The sequence below is a fragment of the Phalangium opilio genome, unplaced genomic scaffold, assembly GCF_054372755.1.
Source record: "Phalangium opilio isolate 3A_F unplaced genomic scaffold, DU_Popi_V2 ptg000487l_1, whole genome shotgun sequence".
Classification (NCBI taxonomy): Eukaryota; Metazoa; Arthropoda; class Arachnida; order Opiliones; family Phalangiidae; genus Phalangium; species Phalangium opilio.
This window is the reverse complement of record NW_028324237.1, coordinates 134,215-147,642: the sequence shown is the minus strand read 5'-3', so window position 1 is coordinate 147,642 and position 13,428 is coordinate 134,215. Positions and strand designations below refer to the sequence as shown.

Sequence of the window (13,428 nt, the reverse complement as noted above, 5' to 3'; positions counted from 1 at the left end):
TGTTGCTCGCTTCGGGTGTGAGTGGTCCCGGGTTCAAATCCCGGACGGACCCGAGGTTTGCAGAAGTATTTTGGTGACTATTTAAATGCAACTAGTTAAATTGTAGGACTACGAGTTGAGAATGTCTCGCTGTCATACATGATCCGTTGGTTTTGGGGTATGTTGCTCGCTTCGGGTGTGAGTGGTCCCGGGTTCAAATCCCGGACGGACCCGAGGTTTGCAGAAGTATTTTGGTGACTATTTAAATGCAACTAGTTAAATTGTAGGACTACGAGTTGAGAATGTCTCGCTGTCATACATGATCCGTTGGTTTTGGGGTATGTTGCTCGCTTCGGGTGTGAGTGGTCCCGGGTTCAAATCCCGGACGGACCCGAGTTTTGCGGAAGTAATTTGGTGACTATTTAAATGTAACTAGTTAAATAGTAGGACTACGAGTTGAGCATGTTTCAATGTCATATTTCGTCCGTTGGTTTAGGGGTATGATACTCGCTTCGGGTGTGAGTAGTCCCGGGTTCAAATCCCGGACGGACCCGAGTTTTGCAGAAGTAATTTGGTGACTATTTAAATGCAACGAGTTAAATTGTAGGCCTACGAGTTGAGCATGTTTCAGTGTCATATTTCGTCCGTTGGTCTAGGGGTAAGATACTCGCTTAGGGTGCGAGGGGTCCCGGGTTCAAATCCCAGACGGACACGAGATTTTGCAGAAGTAATTTGGTGACTATTTAAATGCAACTAGTTATATTGTAGACCTACGAGTGTAGCATGTTTCAGTGTCATACATGGTCCGTTGGTCTAGGGGTATGATACTCGCTTCGGGTGTGAGTGGTCCCGGGTTCAAATCCCGGACGGACCCGAGTTTTGCAGAAGTAATTTGGTGACTATTTAAATGTAACTAGTTTAATAGTAGGACTACGAGTTGAGCATGTTTCAATGTCATATTTCGTCCGTTGGTTTAGGGGTATGATACTGGCTTCGGGTGTGAGTAGTCCCGGGTTCAAATCCCGGACGGACCCGAGTTTTGCAGAAGTAATTTGGTGACTATTTAAATGCAACGAGTTAAATTGTAGGCCTACGAGTTGAGCATGTTTCAGTGTCATATTTCGTCCGTTGGTCTAGGGGTAAGATACTCGCTTAGGGTGCGAGGGGTCCCGGGTTCAAATCCCAGACGGACACGAGATTTTGCAGAAGTAATTTGGTGACTATTTAAATGCAACTAGTTATATTGTAGACCTACGAGTGTAGCATGTTTCAGTGTCATACATGGTCCGTTGGTCTAGGGGTATGATACTCGCTTCGGGTGTGAGTGGTCCCGGGTTCAAATCCTGGACGGACCCGAGGTTTGCAGAAGTATTTTGGTGACTATTTAAAAGCAACTAGTTAAATTGTAGGACTACGAGTTGAGAATGTCTCGCTGTCATACATGATCCGTTGGTTTTGGGGTATGTTGCTCGCTTCGGGTGAGAGTGGTCCCGGGTTCAAATCCCGGAAGGACCCGAGTTTTGCGGAAGTAATTTGGTGACTATTTAAATGTAACTAGTTAAATAGTAGGACTACGAGTTGAGCATGTTTCAATGTCATATTTCGTCCGTTGGTTTAGGGGTATGATACTCGCTTCGGGTGTGAGTAGTCCCGGGTTCAAATCCCGGACGGACCCGAGTTTTGCAGAAGTAATTTGGTGACTATTTAAATGCAACGAGTTAAATTGTAGGCCTACGAGTTGAGCATGTTTCAGTGTCATATTTCGTCCGTTGGTCTAGGGGTAAGATACTCGCTTAGGGTGCGAGGGGTCCCGGGTTCAAATCCCAGACGGACACGAGATTTTGCAGAAGTAATTTGGTGACTATTTAAATGCAACTAGTTATATTGTAGACCTACGAGTGTAGCATGTTTCAGTGTCATACATGGTCCGTTGGTCTAGGGGTATGATACTCGCTTCGGGTGTGAGTGGTCCCGGGTTCAAATCCTGGACGGACCCGAGGTTTGCAGAAGTATTTTGGTGACTATTTAAAAGCAACTAGTTAAATTGTAGGACAACGAGTTGAGAATGTCTCGCTGTCATACATGATCCGTTGGTTTTGGGGTATGTTGCTCGCTTCGGGTGTGAGTGGTCCCGGGTTCAAATCCCGGACGGACCCGAGTTTTGCGGAAGTAATTTGGTGACTATTTAAATGTTACTAGTTAAATAGTAGGACTACGAGTTGAGCATGTTTCAATGTCATATTTCGTCCGTTGGTTTAGGGGTATGATACTCGCTTCGGGTGTGAGTAGTCCCGGGTTCAAATCCCGGACGGACCCGAGTTTTGCAGAAGTAATTTGGTGACTATTTAAATGCAACGAGTTAAATTGTAGGCCTACGAGTTGAGCATGTTTCAGTGTCATATTTCGTCCGTTGGTCTAGGGGTAAGATACTCGCTTAGGGTGCGAGGGGTCCCGGGTTCAAATCCCAGACGGACACGAGATTTTGCAGAAGTAATTTGGTGACTATTTAAATGCAACTAGTTATATTGTAGACCTACGAGTGTAGCATGTTTCAGTGTCATACATGGTCCGTTGGTCTAGGGGTATGATACTCGCTTCGGGTGTGAGTGGTCCCGGGTTCAAATCCTGGACGGACCCGAGGTTTGCCGAAGTATTTTGGTGACTATTTAAATGCAACTAGTTAAACTGTAGGACTACAAGTTGAGAATGTCTCGCTGTCATACATGATCCGTTGGTTTTGGGGTATGTTACTCGCTTCGGGTGTGAGTGGTCCCGGGTTCAAATCCCGGACGGACCCGAGTTTTTGCAGAGGTAATTTAGTGACTATTTAAATGCAACTAGTTATATTGTAGGACTACGAGTTGAGAATGTCTCGCTGTCATACATGATCCGTTGGTTTTGGGGTATGTTGCTCGCTTCGGGTGTGAGTGGTCCCGTGTTCAAATCCCGGACGGACCCGAGTTTTGCGGAAGTAATTTGGTGACTATTTAAATGTAACTAGTTAAATAGTAGGACTACGAGTTGAGCATGTTTCAATGTCATATTTCGTCCGTTGGTTTAGGGGTATGATACTCGCTTCGGGTGTGAGTAGTCCCGGGTTCAAATCCCGGACGGACCCGAGTTTTGCAGAAGTAATTTGGTGACTATTTAAATGCAACGAGTTAAATTGTAGGCCTACGAGTTGAGCATGTTTCAGTGTCATATTTCGTCCGTTGGTCTAGGGGTAAGATACTCGCTTAGGGTGCGAGGGGTCCCGGGTTCAAATCCCAGACGGACACGAGATTTTGCAGAAGTAATTTGGTGACTATTTAAATGCAACTAGTTATATTGTAGACCTACGAGTGTAGCATGTTTCAGTGTCATACATGGTCCGTTGGTCTAGGTGTATGATACTCGCTTCGGGTGTGAGTGGTCCCGGGTTCAAATCCTGGACGGACCCGAGGTTTGCCGAAGTATTTTGGTGACTATTTAAATGCAACTAGTTAAACTGTAGGACTACAAGTTGAGAATGTCTCGCTGTCATACATGATCCGTTGGTTTTGGGGTATGTTACTCGCTTCGGGTGTGAGTGGTCCCGGGTTCAAATCCCGGACGGACCCGAGTTTTGCAGAAGTAATTTGGTGACTATTTAAATGCAACTAGTTATATTGTAGACCTACGAGTGTAGCATGTTTCAATGTCATACATGGTCCGTTGGTCTAGGGGTATGATACTCACTTCGGGTGTGAGTGGTCCCGGGTTCAAATCCCGGACGGACCCGAGTTTTGCAGAAGTAATTTGGTGACTATTTAAATGCAACGAGTTATATTGTAGGCCTACGAGTGTAGCATGTTTCAGTGTCATACATGGTCCGTTGGTCTAGGGGTATGATACCCGCTTCGGGTGTGAGTGGTCCCGGGTTCAAATCCCGGACGGACCCGAGTTTTGCAGAAGTAATTTGGTGACTATTTAAATGTAACTAGTTAAATAGTAGGACTACGAGTTGAGCATGTTTCAATGTCATATTTCGTCCGTTGGTTTAGGGGTATGATACTCGCTTCGGGTGTGAGTAGTCCTGGGTTCAAATCCCGGACGGACCCGAGTTTTGCAGAAGTAATTTGGTGACTATTTAAATGCAACGAGTTAAATTGTAGGCCTACGAGTTGAGCATGTTTCAGTGTCATATTTCGTCCGTTGGTCTAGGGGTAAGATACTCGCTTAGGGTGCGAGGGGTCCCGGGTTCAAATCCCAGACGGACACGAGATTTTGCAGAAGTAATTTGGTGACTATTTAAATGCAACTAGTTATATTGTAGACCTACGAGTGTAGCATGTTTCAGTGTCATACATGGTCCGTTGGTCTAGGGGTATGATACTCGATTCGGGTGTGAGTGGTCCCGGGTTCAAATCCTGGACGGACCCGAGGTTTGAAGAAGTATTTTGGTGACTATTTAAATGCAACTAGTTAAATTGTAGGACTACGAGTTGAGAATATCTCGCTGTCATACATGATCCGTTGGTTTTGGGGTATGTTACTCGCTTCGGGTGTGAGTGGTCCCGGGTTCAAATCCCGGACGGACCCGAGTTTTGCAGAAGTAATTTGGTGACTATTTAAATGCAACGAGTTAAATTGTAGGCCTACGAGTTGAGCATGTTTCAGTGTCATATTTCGTCCGTTGGTCTAGGGGTAAGATACTCGCTTAGGGTGCGAGGGGTCCCGGGTTCAAATCCCAGACGGACACGAGATTTTGCAGAAGTAATTTGGTGACTATTTAAATGCAACTAGTTATATTGTAGACCTACGAGTGTAGCATGTTTCAGTGTCATACATGGTCCGTTGGTCTAGGGGTATGATACTCGCTTCGGGTGTGAGTGGTCCCGGGTTCAAATCCTGGACGGACCCGAGGTTTGCCGAAGTATTTTGGTGACTATTTAAATGCATCTAGTTAAACTGTAGGACTACAAGTTGAGAATGTCTCGCTGTCATACATGATCCGTTGGTTTTGGGGTATGTTACTCGCTTCGGGTGTGAGTGGTCCCGGGTTCAAATCCCGGACGGACCCGAGTTTTGCAGAAGTAATTTGGTGACTATTTAAATGCAACGAGTTAAATTGTAGGCCTACGAGTTGAGCATGTTTCAGTGTCATATTTCGTCCGTTGGTCTAGGGGTAAGATACTCGCTTAGGGTGCGAGGGGTCCCGGGTTCAAATCCCAGACGGACACGAGATTTTGCAGAAGTAATTTGGTGACTATTTAATTGCAACTAGTTATATTGTAGACCTACGAGTGTAGCATGTTTCAGTGTCATACATGGTCCGTTGGTCTAGGGGTATGATACTCGCTTCGGGTGTGAGTGGTCCCGGGTTCAAATCCTGGACGGACCCGAGGTTTGCCGAAGTATTTTGGTGACTATTTAAATGCATCTAGTTAAACTGTAGGACTACAAGTTGAGAATGTCTCGCTGTCATACATGATCCGTTGGTTTTGGGGTATGTTACTCGCTTCGGGTGTGAGTGGTCCCGGGTTCAAATCCCGGACGGACCCGAGTTTTGCAGAAGTAATTTGGTGACTATTTAAATGCAACGAGTTATATTGTAGGCCTACGAGTGTAGCATGTTTCAGTGTCATACATGGTCCGTTGGTCTAGGGGTATGATACTCGCTTCGGGTGTGAGTGGTCCCGGGTTCAAATCCCGGACGGACACGAGTTTTTGCAGAAGTAATTTGGTGACTATTTAAATGTAACTAGTTAAATAGTAGGACTACGAGTTGAGCATGTTTCAGTGTCATATTTCGTCCGTTGGTCTAGGGGTATGATACTCGCTTACGGTGCGAGGGGTCCCGGGTTCAAATCCCAGACGGACACGAGTTTTTGCAGAAGTAATTTGGTTACTATTTAAATGCAACTAGTTATATTGTAGGCCTACGAGTGTAGCATGTTTCAGTGTCATACATGGTCCGTTGGTCTAGGGGTATGATACTCGCTTCGGGTGTGAGTGGTCCCGGGTTCAAATCCCGGACGGACCCGAGTTTTGCAGAAGTAATTTGGTGACTACTTAAATGCAACTAATTAAATTGTAGGCCTACGAGTTGAGCATGTCTCGCTGTCACACATGATCCGTTGGTTTTGGGGTATGTTACTCGCTTCGGGTGTGAGTGGTCCCGGGTTCAAATCCCGGACGGACCCGAGTTTTGCGGAAGTAATTTGGTGACTATTTAAATGTAACTAGTTAAATAGTAGGACTACGAGTTGAGCATGTTTCAATGTCATATTTCGTCCGTTGGTTTAGGGGTATGATACTCGCTTCGGGTGTGAGTAGTCCCGGGTTCAAATCCCGGACGGACCCGAGTTTTGCAGAAGTAATTTGGTGACTATTTAAATGCAACTAGTTATATTGTAGACCTACGAGTGTAGCATGTTTCAGTGTCATACATGGTCCGTTGGTCTAGGGGTATGATACTCGCTTCGGGTGTGAGTGGTCCCGGGTTCAAATCCTGGACGGACCCGAGGTTTGCAGAAGTATTTTGGTGACTATTTAAATGCAACTAGTTAAATTGTAAGACTACGAGTTGAGAATGTCTCGCTGTCATACATGATCCGTTGGTTTTGTGGTATGTTACTCGCTTCGGGTGTGAGTGGTCCCGGGTTCAAATCCCGGACGGACCCGAGTTTTGCAGAAGTAATTTGGTGACTATTTAAATGCAACTAGTTATATTGTAGACCTACGAGTTGAGAATGTCTCGCTGTCATACATGATCCGTTGGTCTAGGGGTATGATACTCGCTTCGGGTGTAAGTGGTCCCGGGTTCAAATCCCGGACGGACCCGAGTTTTGCAGAAGTAATTTGGTGACTATTTAAATGCAACGAGTTATATTGTAGGCCTACGAGTTGAGCATGTTTCAGTGTCATATTTCGTCCGTTGGTCTAGGGGTATGATACTCGCTTACGGTGCGAGGGGTCCCGGGTTCAAATCCCAGACGGACACGAGTTTTTGCAGAAGTAATTTGGTGACTATTTAAATGCAACTAGTTATATTGTAGGCCTACGAGTGTAGCATGTTTCAGTGTCATACATGGTCCGTTGGTCTAGGGGTATGATACTCGCTTCGGGTGTGAGTGGTCCCGGGTTCAAATCCCGGACGGACCCGAGTTTTGCAGAAGTAATTTGGTGACTACTTAAATGCAACTAATTAAATTGTAGGCCTACGAGTTGAGCATGTCTCGCTGTCACACATGATCCGTTGGTTTTGGGGTATGTTACTCGCTTCGGGTGTGAGTGGTCCCGGGTTCAAATCCCGGACGGACCCGAGTTTTGCGGAAGTAATTTGGTGACTATTTAAATGTAACTAGTTAAATAGTAGGACTACGAGTTGAGCATGTTTCAATGTCATATTTCGTCCGTTGGTTTAGGGGTATGATACTCGCTTCGGGTGTGAGTAGTCCCGGGTTCAAATCCCGGACGGACCCGAGTTTTGCAGAAGTAATTTGGTGACTATTTAAATGCAACGAGTTAAATTTTAGGCCTACGAGTTGAGCATGTTTCAGTGTCATATTTCGTCCGTTGGTCTAGGGGTAAGATACTCGCTTAGGGTGCGAGGGGTCCCGGGTTCAAATCCCAGACGGACACGAGATTTTGCAGAAGTAATTTGGTGACTATTTAAATGCAACTAGTTATATTGTAGACCTACGAGTGTAGCATGTTTCAGTGTCATACATGGTCCGTTGGTCTAGGGGTATGATACTCGCTTCGGGTGTGAGTGGTCCCGGGTTCAAATCCTGGACGGACCCGAGGTTTGCAGAAGTATTTTGGTGACTATTTAAATGCAACTAGTTAAATTGTAGGACTACGAGTTGAGAATGTCTCGCTGTCATACATGATCCGTTGGTTTTGGGGTATGTTACTCGCTTCGGGTGTGAGTGGTCCCGGGTTCAAATCCCGGACGGACCCGAGTTTTGCAGAAGTAATTTGGTGACTATTTAAATGCAACGAGTTAAATTGTAGGCCTACGAGTGTAGCATGTTTCAGTGTTATACATGGTCCGTTGGTCTAGGGGTATGATACTCGCTTCGGGTGTGAGTGGTCCCGGGTTCAAATCCCGGACGGACCCGAGTTTTTGCAGAAGTAATTTGGTGACTATTCAAATGCAACGAGTTAAATTGTAGGACTACAGGTTGAGCATGTTTCAGTGTCATATTTCTTCCGTTGGTCTAGGGGTATGATACTCGCTTAGGGTGCGAGGGGTCCCGGGTTCAAATCCCAGACGGACACGAGATTTTGCAGAAGTAATTTGGTGACTATTTAAATGCAACTAGTTATATTGTAGACCTACGAGTGTAGCATGTTTCAGTGTCATACATGGTCCGTTGGTCTAGGGGTATGATACTCGCTTCGGGAGTGAGTGGTCCCGGGTTCAAATCCTGGACGGACCCGAGGTTTGCAGAAGTATTTTGGTGACTATTTAAATGCAACTAGTTAAATTGTAGGACTACGAGTTGAGAATGTCTCGCTGTCATACATGATCCGTTGGTTTTGGGGTATGTTACTCGCTTCGGGTGTGAGTGGTCTCGGGTTCAAATCTCGGACGGACCCGAGTTTTGCAGAAGTAATTTGGTGACTATTTAAATGCAACGAGTTATATTGTAGGCCTACGAGTGTAGCATGTTTCAGTGTTATACATGGTCCGTTGGTCTAGGGGTATGATACTCGCTTCGGGTGTGAGTGGTCCCGGGTTCAAATCCCGGACGGACCCGAGTTTTGCAGAAGTAATTTGGTGGCTATTTAAATGTAACTAGTTAAATAGTAGGACTACGAGTTGAGCATGTTTCAGTGTCATATTTCCTCCGTTGGTTTAGGGGTATGATACTCGCTTCGGGTGTGAGTAGTCCCGGGTTCAAATCCCGGACGGACCCGAGTTTTGCAGAAGTAATTTGGTGACTATTTAAATGCAACGAGTTAAATTGTAGGCCTACGAGTGTAGCATGTTTCAGTGTTATACATGGTCCGTTGGTCTAGGGGTATGATACTCGCTTCGGGTGTGAGTGGTCCCGGGTTCAAATCCCGGACGGACCCGAGTTTTGCAGAAGTAATTTGGTGGCTATTTAAATGTAACTAGTTAAATAGTAGGACTACGAGTTGAGCATGTTTCAGTGTTATATTGCATCCGTTGGTCTAGGGGTAAGATACTCGCTTAGGGTGCGAGGGGTCCCGGGTTCAAATCCCAGACGGACACGAGTTTTTGCAGAAGTAATTTGGTGACTATTTAAATGCAACTAGTTATATTGTAGACCTACGAGTGTAGCATGTTTCAGTGTCATACATGGTCCGTTGGTCTAGGGGTATGATACTCGCTTCGGGTGTGAGTGGTCCCGGGTTCAAATCACGGACGGACCCGAGTTTTGCAGAAGTAATTTAGTGACTATCTAAATGCAACTAACTACAGGGTAGGCCTATGAGTTGAGCATGATTTATTTCATACATGGTCCGTTGTTCTAGGGAAATGATACTCGCTTTGGGTGCGAGTGGTCCCGGGTTCAAATCCCGGACGGACCCGAGTTTTTGCAGAAGTAATTTGGTGACTATTTAAATGCAACTAGTTATATTGTAGGCCTACGAGTGTAGCATGTTTCAGTGTCATACATGGTCCGTTGGTCTAGGGGTATGATACTCGCTTCGGGTGTGAGTGGTCCCGGGTTCAAATCCCGGACGGACCCGAGTTTTGCAGAAGTAATTTGGTGACTACTTAAATGCAACTAATTAAATTGTAGGCCTACGAGTTGAGCATGTCTCGCTGTCACACATGATCCGTTGGTTTTGGGGTATGTTACTCGCTTCGGGTGTGAGTGGTCCCGGGTTCAAATCCCGGACGGACCCGAGTTTTGCGGAAGTAATTTGGTGACTATTTAAATGTAACTAGTTAAATAGTAGGACTACGAGTTGAGCATGTTTCAATGTCATATTTCGTCCGTTGGTTTAGGGGTATGATACTCGCTTCGGGTGTGAGTAGTCCCGGGTTCAAATCCCGGACGGACCCGAGTTTTGCAGAAGTAATTTGGTGACTATTTAAATGCAACGAGTTAAATTTTAGGCCTACGAGTTGAGCATGTTTCAGTGTCATATTTCGTCCGTTGGTCTAGGGGTAAGATACTCGCTTAGGGTGCGAGGGGTCCCGGGTTCAAATCCCAGACGGGCACGAGATTTTGCAGAAGTAATTTGGTGACTATTTAAATGCAACTAGTTATATTGTAGACCTACGAGTGTAGCATGTTTCAGTGTCATACATGGTCCGTTGGTCTAGGGGTATGATACTCGCTTCGGGTGTGAGTGGTCCCGGGTTCAAATCCTGGACGGACCCGAGGTTTGCAGAAGTATTTTGGTGACTATTTAAATGCAACTAGTTAAATTGTAGGACTACGAGTTGAGAATGTCTCGCTGTCATACATGATCCGTTGGTTTTGGGGTATGTTACTCGCTTCGGGTGTGAGTGGTCCCGGGTTCAAATCCCGGACGGACCCGAGTTTTGCAGAAGTAATTTGGTGACTATTTAAATGCAACGAGTTAAATTGTAGGCCTACGAGTGTAGCATGTTTCAGTGTTATACATGGTCCGTTGGTCTAGGGGTATGATTCTCGCTTCGGGTGTGAGTGGTCCCGGGTTCAAATCCCGGACGGACCCGAGTTTTTGCAGAAGTAATTTGGTGACTATTCAAATGCAACGAGTTAAATTGTAGGACTACAGGTTGAGCATGTTTCAGTGTCATATTTCTTCCGTTGGTCTAGGGGTATGATACTCGCTTAGGGTGCGAGGGGTCCCGGGTTCAAATCCCAGACGGACACGAGATTTTGCAGAAGTAATTTGGTGACTATTTAAATGCAACTAGTTATATTGTAGACCTACGAGTGTAGCATGTTTCAGTGTCATACATGGTCCGTTGGTCTAGGGGTATGATACTCGCTTCGGGAGTGAGTGGTCCCGGGTTCAAATCCTGGACGGACCCGAGGTTTGCAGAAGTATTTTGGTGACTATTTAAATGCAACTAGTTAAATTGTAGGACTACGAGTTGAGAATGTCTCGCTGTCATACGTGATCCGTTGGTTTTGGGGTATGTTACTCGCTTCGGGTGTGAGTGGTCCCGGGTTCAAATCTCGGACGGACCCGAGTTTTGCAGAAGTAATTTGGTGACTATTTAAATGCAACGAGTTATATTGTAGGCCTACGAGTGTAGCATGTTTCAGTGTTATACATGGTCCGTTGGTCTAGGGGTATGATACTCGCTTCGGGTGTGAGTGGTCCCGGGTTCAAATCCCGGACGGACCCGAGTTTTGCAGAAGTAATTTGGTGGCTATTTAAATGTAACTAGTTAAATAGTAGGACTACGAGTTGAGCATGTTTCAGTGTCATATTTCCTCCGTTGGTTTAGGGGTATGATACTCGCTTCGGGTGTGAGTAGTCCCGGGTTCAAATCCCGGACGGACCCGAGTTTTGCAGAAGTAATTTGGTGACTATTTAAATGCAACGAGTTAAATTGTAGGCCTACGAGTGTAGCATGTTTCAGTGTTATACATGGTCCGTTGGTCTAGGGGTATGATACTCGCTTCGGGTGTGAGTGGTCCCGGGTTCAAATCCCGGACGGACCCGAGTTTTGCAGAAGTAATTTGGTGGCTATTTAAATGTAACTAGTTAAATAGTAGGACTACGAGTTGAGCATGTTTCAGTGTTATATTGCATCCGTTGGTCTAGGGGTAAGATACTCGCTTAGGGTGCGAGGGGTCCCGGGTTCAAATCCCAGACGGACACGAGTTTTTGCAGAAGTAATTTGGTGACTATTTAAATGCAACTAGTTATATTGTAGACCTACGAGTGTAGCATGTTTCAGTGTCATACATGGTCCGTTGGTCTAGGGGTATGATACTCGCTTCGGGTGTGAGTGGTCCCGGGTTCAAATCACGGACGGACCCGAGTTTTGCAGAAGTAATTTAGTGACTATTTAAATGCAACTAACTACAGGGTAGGCCTATGAGTTGAGCATGTTTTATTTCATACTTGGTCCGTTGTTCTAGGGAAATGATACTCGCTTTGGGTGCGAGTGGTCCCGGGTTCAAATCACGGACGGACCCGAGTTTTTGCAGAAGTAATTTGGTGACTATTTAAATGCAACCAGTTAAATTGTAGGCCTACGAGTTGAGCATGTCTCGCTGTCATACATGATCCGTTGGTTTTGGGGTATGTTACTCGCTTCGGGTGTGAGTGGTCCCGGGTTCAAATCCCGGACGGACCCGAGTTTTGCAGAAGTAATTTGGTGACTATTTAAATGCAACGAGTTAAATTGTAGGCCTACGAGTGTAGCATGTTTCAGTGTCATGCATGGTCCGTTGGTCTAGGGGTATGATACTCGCTTAGGGTGCGAGGGGTCCCGGGTTCAAATCCCGGACGGACCCGAGTTTTGCAGAAGTAATTTGGTGACTATTTAAATGCAACGAGTTAAATTGTAGGCCTACGAGTTGAGCATGTTTCAATGCCATATTTCGTCCGTTGGTCTAGGGATATGGAACTCGCTTAGGGTGCGAGGGGTCCCGGGTTCAAATCCCAGACGGACACGAGTTTTTGCAGAAGTAATTTGGTGACTATTTAAATGCAACGAGTTAAATTGTAGGCCTACGAGTTGAGCATGTTTCAGTGTCATATTTCGTCCGTTGGTCTAGGGGTATGATACTCGCTTAGGGTGCGACGGGTCCCGGGTTCAAATCCCAGACGGACACGAATTTTTGCAGAAGTAATTTGGTGACTATTTAAATGCAACTAGTTATATTGTAGGCCTACGAGTGTAGCATGTTTCAGTGTCATACATGGTCCGTTGGTCTAGGGGTATGATACTCGCGGTATGATACTCGCTTCGGGTGTGAGTGGTCCCGGGTTCAAATTCTGGACGGAACCGACTTTTGCAGAAGTAATTTGGTGACTACTTAAATGCAACTAATTAAATTGTAGGCCTACGAGTTGAGCATGTCTCGCTGTCATACATGATCCGTTGGTTTCGGGGTATGTTACTCGCTTCGGGTGTGAGTGGTCACGGGTTCAAATCCCGGACGGACCCGAGTTTTGCAGAAGTAATTTGGTGACTATTTAAATGTAACTAGTTAAATAGTAGGACTACGAGTTGAGCATGTTTCAGTGTCATATTTCGTCCGTTGGTTTAGGGGTATGATACTCGCTTCGGGTGTGAGTAGTCCCGGGTTCAAATCCCGGACGGACCCGAGTTTTGCAGAAGTAATTTGGTGACTATTTAAATGCAACGAGTTATATTGTAGGCCTACGAGTGTAGCATGTTACAGTGTCATACATGGTCCGTTGGTCTAGGGGTATGATACTCGCTTCGGGTGTGAGTGGTCCCGGGTTCAAATCCCGGACGGACCCGAGTTTTGCAGAAGTAATTTGGTGACGATTTAAATGCAACTAGTTATATTGTAGGCCTAC

The 13,428-nt window shown here is 45.7% G+C and overlaps 27 non-coding genes across 27 annotated transcripts; all 27 read left to right on the top strand.

The window, feature by feature from the left end:
• The first annotated feature begins 781 nt into the window (after positions 1-781).
• Positions 782-853, top strand: TRNAP-CGG (transfer RNA proline (anticodon CGG)). Its single transcript has one exon. It is a non-coding gene; the product is annotated as a tRNA-Pro (tRNA).
• Positions 854-1,262: 409 nt separating this feature from the next.
• On the top strand, positions 1,263-1,334 carry TRNAP-CGG (transfer RNA proline (anticodon CGG)). Its single transcript has one exon. It is a non-coding gene; the product is annotated as a tRNA-Pro (tRNA).
• A 569-nt stretch (positions 1,335-1,903) lies between these two features.
• TRNAP-CGG (transfer RNA proline (anticodon CGG)) lies at positions 1,904-1,975 on the top strand. Its single transcript has one exon. It is a non-coding gene; the product is annotated as a tRNA-Pro (tRNA).
• Positions 1,976-2,544: 569 nt separating this feature from the next.
• TRNAP-CGG (transfer RNA proline (anticodon CGG)) lies at positions 2,545-2,616 on the top strand. The gene has a single exon. It is a non-coding gene; the product is annotated as a tRNA-Pro (tRNA).
• Positions 2,617-3,666: 1,050 nt separating this feature from the next.
• On the top strand, positions 3,667-3,738 carry TRNAP-CGG (transfer RNA proline (anticodon CGG)). Its single transcript has one exon. It is a non-coding gene; the product is annotated as a tRNA-Pro (tRNA).
• An 88-nt stretch (positions 3,739-3,826) lies between these two features.
• Positions 3,827-3,898, top strand: TRNAP-CGG (transfer RNA proline (anticodon CGG)). Its single transcript has one exon. It is a non-coding gene; the product is annotated as a tRNA-Pro (tRNA).
• An 890-nt stretch (positions 3,899-4,788) lies between these two features.
• TRNAP-CGG (transfer RNA proline (anticodon CGG)) lies at positions 4,789-4,860 on the top strand. Its single transcript has one exon. It is a non-coding gene; the product is annotated as a tRNA-Pro (tRNA).
• Positions 4,861-5,269: 409 nt separating this feature from the next.
• TRNAP-CGG (transfer RNA proline (anticodon CGG)) lies at positions 5,270-5,341 on the top strand. The gene has a single exon. It is a non-coding gene; the product is annotated as a tRNA-Pro (tRNA).
• A 248-nt stretch (positions 5,342-5,589) lies between these two features.
• On the top strand, positions 5,590-5,662 carry TRNAP-CGG (transfer RNA proline (anticodon CGG)). The gene has a single exon. It is a non-coding gene; the product is annotated as a tRNA-Pro (tRNA).
• Positions 5,663-5,911: 249 nt separating this feature from the next.
• Positions 5,912-5,983, top strand: TRNAP-CGG (transfer RNA proline (anticodon CGG)). Its single transcript has one exon. It is a non-coding gene; the product is annotated as a tRNA-Pro (tRNA).
• Positions 5,984-6,391: 408 nt separating this feature from the next.
• Positions 6,392-6,463, top strand: TRNAP-CGG (transfer RNA proline (anticodon CGG)). The gene has a single exon. It is a non-coding gene; the product is annotated as a tRNA-Pro (tRNA).
• A 569-nt stretch (positions 6,464-7,032) lies between these two features.
• On the top strand, positions 7,033-7,104 carry TRNAP-CGG (transfer RNA proline (anticodon CGG)). Its single transcript has one exon. It is a non-coding gene; the product is annotated as a tRNA-Pro (tRNA).
• A 569-nt stretch (positions 7,105-7,673) lies between these two features.
• On the top strand, positions 7,674-7,745 carry TRNAP-CGG (transfer RNA proline (anticodon CGG)). Its single transcript has one exon. It is a non-coding gene; the product is annotated as a tRNA-Pro (tRNA).
• Positions 7,746-7,993: 248 nt separating this feature from the next.
• On the top strand, positions 7,994-8,065 carry TRNAP-CGG (transfer RNA proline (anticodon CGG)). Its single transcript has one exon. It is a non-coding gene; the product is annotated as a tRNA-Pro (tRNA).
• A 250-nt stretch (positions 8,066-8,315) lies between these two features.
• TRNAP-CGG (transfer RNA proline (anticodon CGG)) lies at positions 8,316-8,387 on the top strand. The gene has a single exon. It is a non-coding gene; the product is annotated as a tRNA-Pro (tRNA).
• A 248-nt stretch (positions 8,388-8,635) lies between these two features.
• TRNAP-CGG (transfer RNA proline (anticodon CGG)) lies at positions 8,636-8,707 on the top strand. The gene has a single exon. It is a non-coding gene; the product is annotated as a tRNA-Pro (tRNA).
• A 248-nt stretch (positions 8,708-8,955) lies between these two features.
• TRNAP-CGG (transfer RNA proline (anticodon CGG)) lies at positions 8,956-9,027 on the top strand. Its single transcript has one exon. It is a non-coding gene; the product is annotated as a tRNA-Pro (tRNA).
• Positions 9,028-9,276: 249 nt separating this feature from the next.
• On the top strand, positions 9,277-9,348 carry TRNAP-CGG (transfer RNA proline (anticodon CGG)). Its single transcript has one exon. It is a non-coding gene; the product is annotated as a tRNA-Pro (tRNA).
• Positions 9,349-9,596: 248 nt separating this feature from the next.
• On the top strand, positions 9,597-9,668 carry TRNAP-CGG (transfer RNA proline (anticodon CGG)). The gene has a single exon. It is a non-coding gene; the product is annotated as a tRNA-Pro (tRNA).
• Positions 9,669-10,237: 569 nt separating this feature from the next.
• TRNAP-CGG (transfer RNA proline (anticodon CGG)) lies at positions 10,238-10,309 on the top strand. Its single transcript has one exon. It is a non-coding gene; the product is annotated as a tRNA-Pro (tRNA).
• Positions 10,310-10,557: 248 nt separating this feature from the next.
• On the top strand, positions 10,558-10,629 carry TRNAP-CGG (transfer RNA proline (anticodon CGG)). The gene has a single exon. It is a non-coding gene; the product is annotated as a tRNA-Pro (tRNA).
• Positions 10,630-10,879: 250 nt separating this feature from the next.
• On the top strand, positions 10,880-10,951 carry TRNAP-CGG (transfer RNA proline (anticodon CGG)). Its single transcript has one exon. It is a non-coding gene; the product is annotated as a tRNA-Pro (tRNA).
• A 248-nt stretch (positions 10,952-11,199) lies between these two features.
• TRNAP-CGG (transfer RNA proline (anticodon CGG)) lies at positions 11,200-11,271 on the top strand. The gene has a single exon. It is a non-coding gene; the product is annotated as a tRNA-Pro (tRNA).
• A 248-nt stretch (positions 11,272-11,519) lies between these two features.
• Positions 11,520-11,591, top strand: TRNAP-CGG (transfer RNA proline (anticodon CGG)). The gene has a single exon. It is a non-coding gene; the product is annotated as a tRNA-Pro (tRNA).
• Positions 11,592-11,840: 249 nt separating this feature from the next.
• Positions 11,841-11,912, top strand: TRNAP-CGG (transfer RNA proline (anticodon CGG)). Its single transcript has one exon. It is a non-coding gene; the product is annotated as a tRNA-Pro (tRNA).
• Positions 11,913-12,320: 408 nt separating this feature from the next.
• TRNAP-AGG (transfer RNA proline (anticodon AGG)) lies at positions 12,321-12,392 on the top strand. Its single transcript has one exon. It is a non-coding gene; the product is annotated as a tRNA-Pro (tRNA).
• A 904-nt stretch (positions 12,393-13,296) lies between these two features.
• Positions 13,297-13,368, top strand: TRNAP-CGG (transfer RNA proline (anticodon CGG)). Its single transcript has one exon. It is a non-coding gene; the product is annotated as a tRNA-Pro (tRNA).
• The last annotated feature ends 60 nt before the right edge of the window (positions 13,369-13,428 follow it).